This window comes from Falco naumanni, chromosome 3, assembly GCF_017639655.2.
Source record: "Falco naumanni isolate bFalNau1 chromosome 3, bFalNau1.pat, whole genome shotgun sequence".
Lineage (NCBI taxonomy): Eukaryota > Metazoa > Chordata > Aves > Falconiformes > Falconidae > Falco > Falco naumanni.
The window spans coordinates 120,067,557-120,074,782 of record NC_054056.1 but is presented as its reverse complement, the minus strand read 5'-3'; the positions used below and the strand labels follow the sequence as shown (position 1 = coordinate 120,074,782).

The window sequence follows — 7,226 nt, the reverse complement described above, 5'->3', positions numbered from 1 at the left end:
CTCTGTCACACTCTAGTTTTGCTGATCGTTAATCACAGATGTCTGATACTTTTTTATTTCAAGTCAAAGACTCTCAGTCTTCTTTATAGCAATCAATACACTGGGATCACTGGGATCATCTCACAAAGTCTGTGCATTTTTATTCCAAAGATCTGTCAGAGCAATAACCATATGATTCCGACCCATGTAAGAGGATTTGGGTAATGCATGTATAAGACTGCTTGTTTCATATCTATAATTCATTTGCTGCTTGATCTCTTGGGGGAGCGGGGGGAATCATGGCAGCTGTTTAACAAGCCGCAGTTACAGCAGAAAGTAAAGGGAGCTACAATTCAGCTGAAAAAACATGTAAAGATTGTGCTCACTGGGCCAGGGAATCTGGACTAACAATCCTAGTTTTGTAAGAAGTGTTGGGGGATTTTTAATGACCATAAGATCCTTGACTTCACAACTCAGTCAGAAATACAATAGCCATAATAACATACTGTAGTGATAGTATTCTTACAACTACAAAGTTGTAAAGATGTACAAAAGGAAAAGTTAGTGTAGAGAAGTAATACCATTTATTAGACCAACAGAGACACCTGGAAAAAAGCAGACAGGCTTTCATGTACAAAGACCTTTCTGCAACTCTCAAACAGAGAAAATAGATGTGAAGCTAAGTAGGGCAAGGTGTAATTGCTCTGAATTTAACATTATCATGTTAATTGTTTGAGAGAAAACTTGGCTGATGAAAGTGATCTCTTATGGGACAGAGAAGGATGGGTTATTACTGTCCCCATAACCTTGTGGGCAGCAGGATGTGGTACACTTGGACGATGGCAGCACTGACCCATGTCTAGCAAGTAAATACAAGGGTGTTGCTTGAACTAAGAGATTTCTGCAACGCATTGCCCCAGTTACTGTTTCCTAGCACTGTGTCCCCTAATTTCCACCGATACACCCCTTTGGGTGGAGGACAGGAGGACAGGCTGCTGCTTCTTATTTTTCTTTTTTTTTTTTTTTTTTTTTTTTTTTTTAAATCAGCCTTCTAGTTCATGAGCAGAGAGCAGAAAATACCATCTTTAAGTTGCAAGATATTGTGACACTTCTACATGGAGTGAGGTTTGTTGCATCTATGGATACAGTCAACAAATCATTCAATTTTTCTGTTGTCAGCAACATTGGAACCCACTCAAGGGAGCTGGGAAATCAATTGTACTGAGGCTCAACTCCTTCAAACAAAATGAATAAAAAAAAGAAAGACTGTAAGGGTAAAATTAGAAGGACTATTCCAAGATTATTTCCCTCTCCCCTTAATCAAGACTGGCAAACATTCCTTAAAAATTACACATGTTTTTGAATGAGAAATATTTAGAATGGACAGAAAAAGCTGCAGGGGAATTTTTCTTATTCTGTCATGCTAAAAAACAAAAAAATCATTGGGAAGTGGTGACAAAGGTCAGAAAGGATTTAATAAAATGGAAAGGTCTGAGAAGCCAACTTCTCAGTGATTTTTTCTTTTTTCTTTTCTTTTTTTTTTTTCCCCCGCATACAGCTGAGTTAGTCAGTCTTAGGGTGCCTTTGTGGAACTACAATCAGAGAAAACTGCTATTGGCCAAAAGGTCCTCTTTTCCTTTTAAATTTATCGCTCCTTTAAAAACAAGCAAAAACCCAAACAAATGCAAAGTGTTTGGAAGATGACATGGAACCAAAACTATCAAAGTTTTGCTTATCAGACGTCAGATGAAGTGTATATGATCCTTTGAATGGTGGATTCTCTTCTCCAGTCATCAGTAGACACTGACCCAAAGCTGCATGTCTTTCGGAGAGACATGCTTGGGTTCACCGATGCTCATTTCCTGCTGTGTTGGCCAGGTGTCCTCTTCTGGAATTGAAGGGGGGACAAATCAATGTCTCCTCCTCTGTTTCATGGCTGGGTGGGTGTATGCACACACCACAGAGTGCCTGTGGTGTGCAGAGAGTTCAGCACATACTTACTGTGTGACTAGTCAGTGTGCCGTTTTATGGATACACATGGGTAGACAGCAGTTGGGCACATCCTTGCATGCTTCCAGCCTGAGATTCAGGGAATTACAGGATGAGGGTGGGTTTGTCAGAAAGATGCTGCTGCTTCCAGAACTATCCATACAGAGTAGGACATAGAGAAAACAGCTGCAGGTCTGGTGGATGATAAGTTCAATGTGAATCTGAAACATGTCCTTGCAGCAAAAGCCAGCTGCACAAAAAGCAAGAACGTAGCCAGCAGGTCAAGAGAAAGCGTTGTGCTCTTCTGTTTGGCACTTGTGATACAGCACTGGGAATCCAGTATGGACACTGGCACAGTCACAAAACAGGCATGGACATAACTGGGGTGAGTCTAGCAGGGGGGTACCTTGTGGGTCAGCAGCTGGGGCACAGGGCATGGCAGGATAGACTGAGAGAACTGAGAGAAACAGGTTTGTTCAGCCTGGCGAAGGGAAGAGTATGTAGCAGGAGGGTATATAGAGAAGACACAGCCAGACTCTTCTTAAAGACCTACAGCAACAGAAGAAAAAGGAAACAAATTCTACTTGCAACACAGGAAATACTATCTTCAGTGTAAAGGAAAAAAATCTCTATGAGAGCGGTCAGTTAGGGTCCCAAAAATACAGTGGGATCTCCATCCTTTGAGATACTCAAAATTCAACTGAACAAGGCCTAGGGTAACCTGCTCTTCCTAGACTTCCTTTGAGCAGCAGATTGGACTAGAAACCTCCAGAGGTCCCTTCCAAACTGACTTTTTCTGCAGTCCTGTGACACAGCCTTCTCCAAAGTACCTTCTGACACTACTGAAGATCTAGCTGTGGACTTCTTCCTAATTGCAGTTTTTCCTGGATGCCAATGTTTTTGCCATATGGTAGGAGAAGAAAGAATGATGGATACAAGGCAGGGTGAACTTCCAGAAATAAATCTCATCTCTGCATCTTGCTTCCCATGCATGCCTACAGAGACCTGGTAAAAGTTGGTGGCTAGGAGAGAGTCATAGCATGGAGCTGGTTGAACTGTGAGCTGTTCAGTTCAGAGCTGGAGTCCTGGTGGGTATTTCTGTATATCTGAAACTGAAACGAGTCAAAGGCTCACCACAGTGAAGGGTAGGTCAACTGCAGACAAAATCAGACCCATTTTTTGAATGGATGTCCTCAAACATTTTTGTATTTTGTATTGCGAAGGCTCAGTGAATTACTGCAAGTCAGCTGAATGGGCCTAGCTGATCCTGCTTTGACTGCAAGGTAAACTGCTTTGACACTTACGGTGGTTTAGACTTATGTGTTTCACCTTTTTGTTGGTCTGGGTCTGCAGACAGTCAGTGATGGGAGTTTAACTGACACACCACAGTCCATCGAAGTCCTGTAAATTAGATCATATGCTTCTATTGAAGGAGGGAGAAAATGAAACATATAAGCTCAGCACTCTGCAACGGTCAAAAAGATACGGTGAAGAACAGGGAGCAACACAGAGCATGCTTCTAAGCAGCTGCAAAAGTATCACAAGCTCCCAGGTCTTGGGTGCTCTATTTGGATGTTTATCCTCACAGAGGAAGCAGTACAACTAGAAAATATGATGTGTGTGAACTAAATCATGAAATAGCTTCCACAGGAGAAGACATGACCTAGGCTATCAATCACCAGCTTGGAAAAGAGGTGTTTGCAGGGGTGATAAGAGAGAAGATGAATGGAGCTAGGTGGGCTAGATGGACCTCAGGCACTAGGGTTGTTTTTGTGGTCTTACTGGCCCCACTGAACACTCCTCTTCTTTGGATGCCTTCTGGATCACAGCCATGAAACTGAGAGCAGAATCAAAGGATCTCTGCTTTGTGATACTTGTCTGAGCTCTGCCTTGAGTACTTTACAAGTTTTCTACCTGCCTTTGCTTGACACCAGGGAAACTGATGGCTCTCTGCCAACCTTTGTCAACAGCATGTACAAGGACAACATTTGCAAGACAAAATGACCAGCGTTAAGATTTCTCTATAAAGAGGGTGCTTTACCGAAAGGTCTGTTCTGCATCTAAGAGGTTAATAAATATTCACTGAGACTCATCAATGTCAAGACTAAAACCAAACAGGAAAATAGCAATCTCTTTCTCTTTTGTAAAGGAACTTGTTGAAATAACTGCCTAAGTCTGCCCTCTGTTTACTAAAACGGCTTCGGAAATCTCTAAATCCATTTATCCTGAGGATTATCATCATCTGGTTTCCAGACAACATTCTCATTTCCTCCAGTGAGGTTTTTTGATACCTTAGGCCATTAGCTGTGGTATTGATCTTTCCTTAATACGTGAGATTTCCTACAGCAAAGTCAGCGCTGCATCTAAAAAAACCCCAGCCAAACCTGTTTTATCTGAATAGCCAGAATAGCATTTTGTTAGAGACAAAATTTAACATTCTTTGGCTTTTGTTTATAATGAATGTATCAGGGCAGGCTCTAAATACATCCTCACAGAACAGACTGAGCCTGTTATCAGCCACTTGGGGAAATTCTGTTCCAGAGACAAAAGCTTGTGACATGCCAGTCCTTCAGCTGCTAGTGCTATGGCCCGACCTGGGGATAGAGATAATGGGCAGCACTCGGGAGTGCAGCTCTGAGATTTTACCTGGCCCTTCCTACCACAAATTCCACCCTCTTGACAAATTGTGTGCAGTGTTCCACAGAAAATTAGTCACCAAATCCCTTACTATTCATCCTACATCACCTGATGGGTCTAGTCAGGATGGTGCCTCTGTAGTAGAAATGGAAAGAAGAAACCTGAAGCAAAGGTATGACAAAAGAAATCAGCACACGTTTGCTCCTGGTTTCCTGCTTTACGGTACTGTTTCCCTTTTTGTCTTCTACTTGTGGGAAGATATTGGAAGCCCATGGTTATTCCTGGAAGACAGCCCCGTGCCTTTGGGAAGAGAGTGATGGAGGCACCTGGGAAAGGGAGTCAAAGCATTTGGGCACTTCCGCAGCTTGGACAGGTGGGAATCTATTGCAGCTGCTTCTGAAATAATTGGAGCTTGTTGAAAAGCTTAGGTTTCTAAGGACATGTTCTCCTTGCAACTATAATCCCAGAGGCAGAGAATAGTTAAATTCATTAACCTTAACTACAGGGATAAACATGTTTTCCTTTTGTTCAGCCACAATATGTATATAAAGAAGGTTTATGCCTTCTACCCCCAATGCCATGACCTTCAGCAAGTCTCTGTGCTAAACGCGTCACTCGGCTCCATACAGAGTTAATGGGAGGAGAGAAGTTCCTCCAAACATTGAAAAAAAAAAAAAAAAAAAATTGACTAAAAATGCATATCACGGAATAGGAAAAAAATTGCTTGAATTTTCTTCCTGCTACTTTGTACTTCTTTTGGTGCTTGAAGCATAATGTTCAGCTGTTACTGAGAAGTATGATTTAAAATTTCTATATGAACATCAGAAGAGCCCTTAAATGTATGAAAGTCTTCATTACCACCAAGAAGAAGTCATTATGGCCAAAAAATTCAAATTCAGGTGCCTTAAATAAGAATAAGTATATAATTTAACAATTTTTTCAGTATGTCTGAGCACCTGCAGATAACATTTAAGATTAGTTCATTACAGGAACCTAAATATGGATTAAAGGATTAATTTTAGACATTAAATTGTAAAAAGTTTAGATTATGTAATTTACCAGGGCCACATGACAAGCTGTTGAACTTTTCTTTATATGTAGAATTAAAAATCTTCTTAAACAGAAGGCAGGATGCAGCAGAGGTTCCAGGTTTGTCCTCCTTGTTTGCCATGAACTGCAAACTTGCCATGAACTGCTTCTTCCACAAACCCAATAGAGAATGAAAAAAACACAGGATTTAGTTTTTTTCTTTATGAAGTGTCTTTCTTAATTGTATTAGCAATTAGGAGGGTTCCTACAGTATAACAAAACAAAACCCCAACAAAAATAGAAATCCCTAAGACAGAATAGTCATTTTAGGCCATGGACAGATGCTTGGTGTGCAAACACCTCCACCAGTTGATGACATAATTGTGTTCAGCTGCTGTTTTGCCCTCTGAATTTGTAACTCCTTTCCTTTTCCCTTTCTGCAAGCCCTTCAGCTTCACCAGCAGATTGAGTCCTGTAAATACTCCCTAACTCAAACAGTAAAAATAGATGATTAGAGTTATTTTAGCTAGTTTTGGTTGAAGACGAAATAACAGTGCTGAAATGGGGGTGGAGAGCAAGTAATTTTTGGCTAGGAACAGTAACGGCTTCAAGATACAGAAGAGAAAATTTGGAAGAGGACACTAGTTTTATGAGATGAACATACCGAGTTCAGCTTCACAGCCCTCAGACTAATTACTCTGAGATAAAGCGAGTGGATTTTAACTTTTCTTTAAATAGTGAAGATAATCCGGTAGTGATTTAACAGTAAATGTCATAGCAAACAGATTCAGGACTAGAGCTCAGCCAAACAGCAATGTTTTTTCACATGCAGTTTCACGTGGCAAATCACGTATTAAACAAATACCTATGCTTTTCTTAATTAAAAGTTTTGGACTTCTCTCTCCTTCTCCCAAATCATGCCGGTAAAAAACTCTCCATTTTTAGAAGTATATCTAGTTATATGCAATATCAGTCAAGGTCAAAGATCTTCCTTTGCTGTTATTTTGAGCCCGCTTGCAAAACAGGAGCTGCACAAAATGTCAGCTCGCTTGTGGCCTGTGAAGGCCGTGCTTGAGCAACACTTCAAAGAGGCGGCTTGGGGGAACTTCGCTCTCAGCTCGCTGGGGGGGCCTATGTGATTCACAGAGCCCCCGTTGGCACTTGGTGACAGCTACGTGGCCAGAGCTGTGCATGCCTCTGTATGAGAAATAAGGCTTTAAGATTTCACACAGATTAAGACTTCCTACTTCAGGCAAAGTCTGGATACCTGTTACAAAATCAAAGCAGCTCGTATGCCCCTTATACAAACAATATGATAAGAAGGCTGGACCGGCAAATGTGGTCAGTAAGACATTCTCCATCAGTTACCTACTTCTGGCAGTTTGTAGCCCATGAAAATGTTACAGCAAAACCTCGCAAAGTTCTTCTTAAAATAGCCTAGAACAAACATCTTTATAATTAGTATGGTGCAATTCAGAAGACATGGGGTAGAATCATATTATTTTGAAATATATGACTCCATTAAAATAAACCAAAATATTTATAGAAATTAGATGAGCTAATGAGAATTTCATTTTGGAGAAAACTCATAA

The 7,226-nt window shown here is 40.9% G+C and overlaps 1 long non-coding RNA gene across 3 annotated transcripts; it reads right to left on the bottom strand.

Annotated features, from left to right (window-relative positions):
* Positions 1 to 549: 549 nt before the first annotated feature.
* LOC121085802 lies at positions 550 to 6,440 on the bottom strand. Of its 3 annotated transcripts, XR_005827195.1 has the most exons (4): positions 5,665 to 6,433; positions 3,298 to 3,369; positions 1,981 to 2,517; positions 550 to 1,867 (listed from the first exon to the last, which is right to left on the bottom strand). It is a non-coding gene; the product is annotated as an uncharacterized LOC121085802 (long non-coding RNA). The 3 variants fall into 3 exon arrangements; XR_005827196.1 differs by having other exon boundaries at positions 550 to 2,517; positions 3,298 to 3,391; positions 5,665 to 6,440; XR_005827194.1 differs by having other exon boundaries at positions 550 to 2,517; positions 5,665 to 6,438.
* Between the last annotated feature and the right edge of the window lie 786 nt (positions 6,441 to 7,226).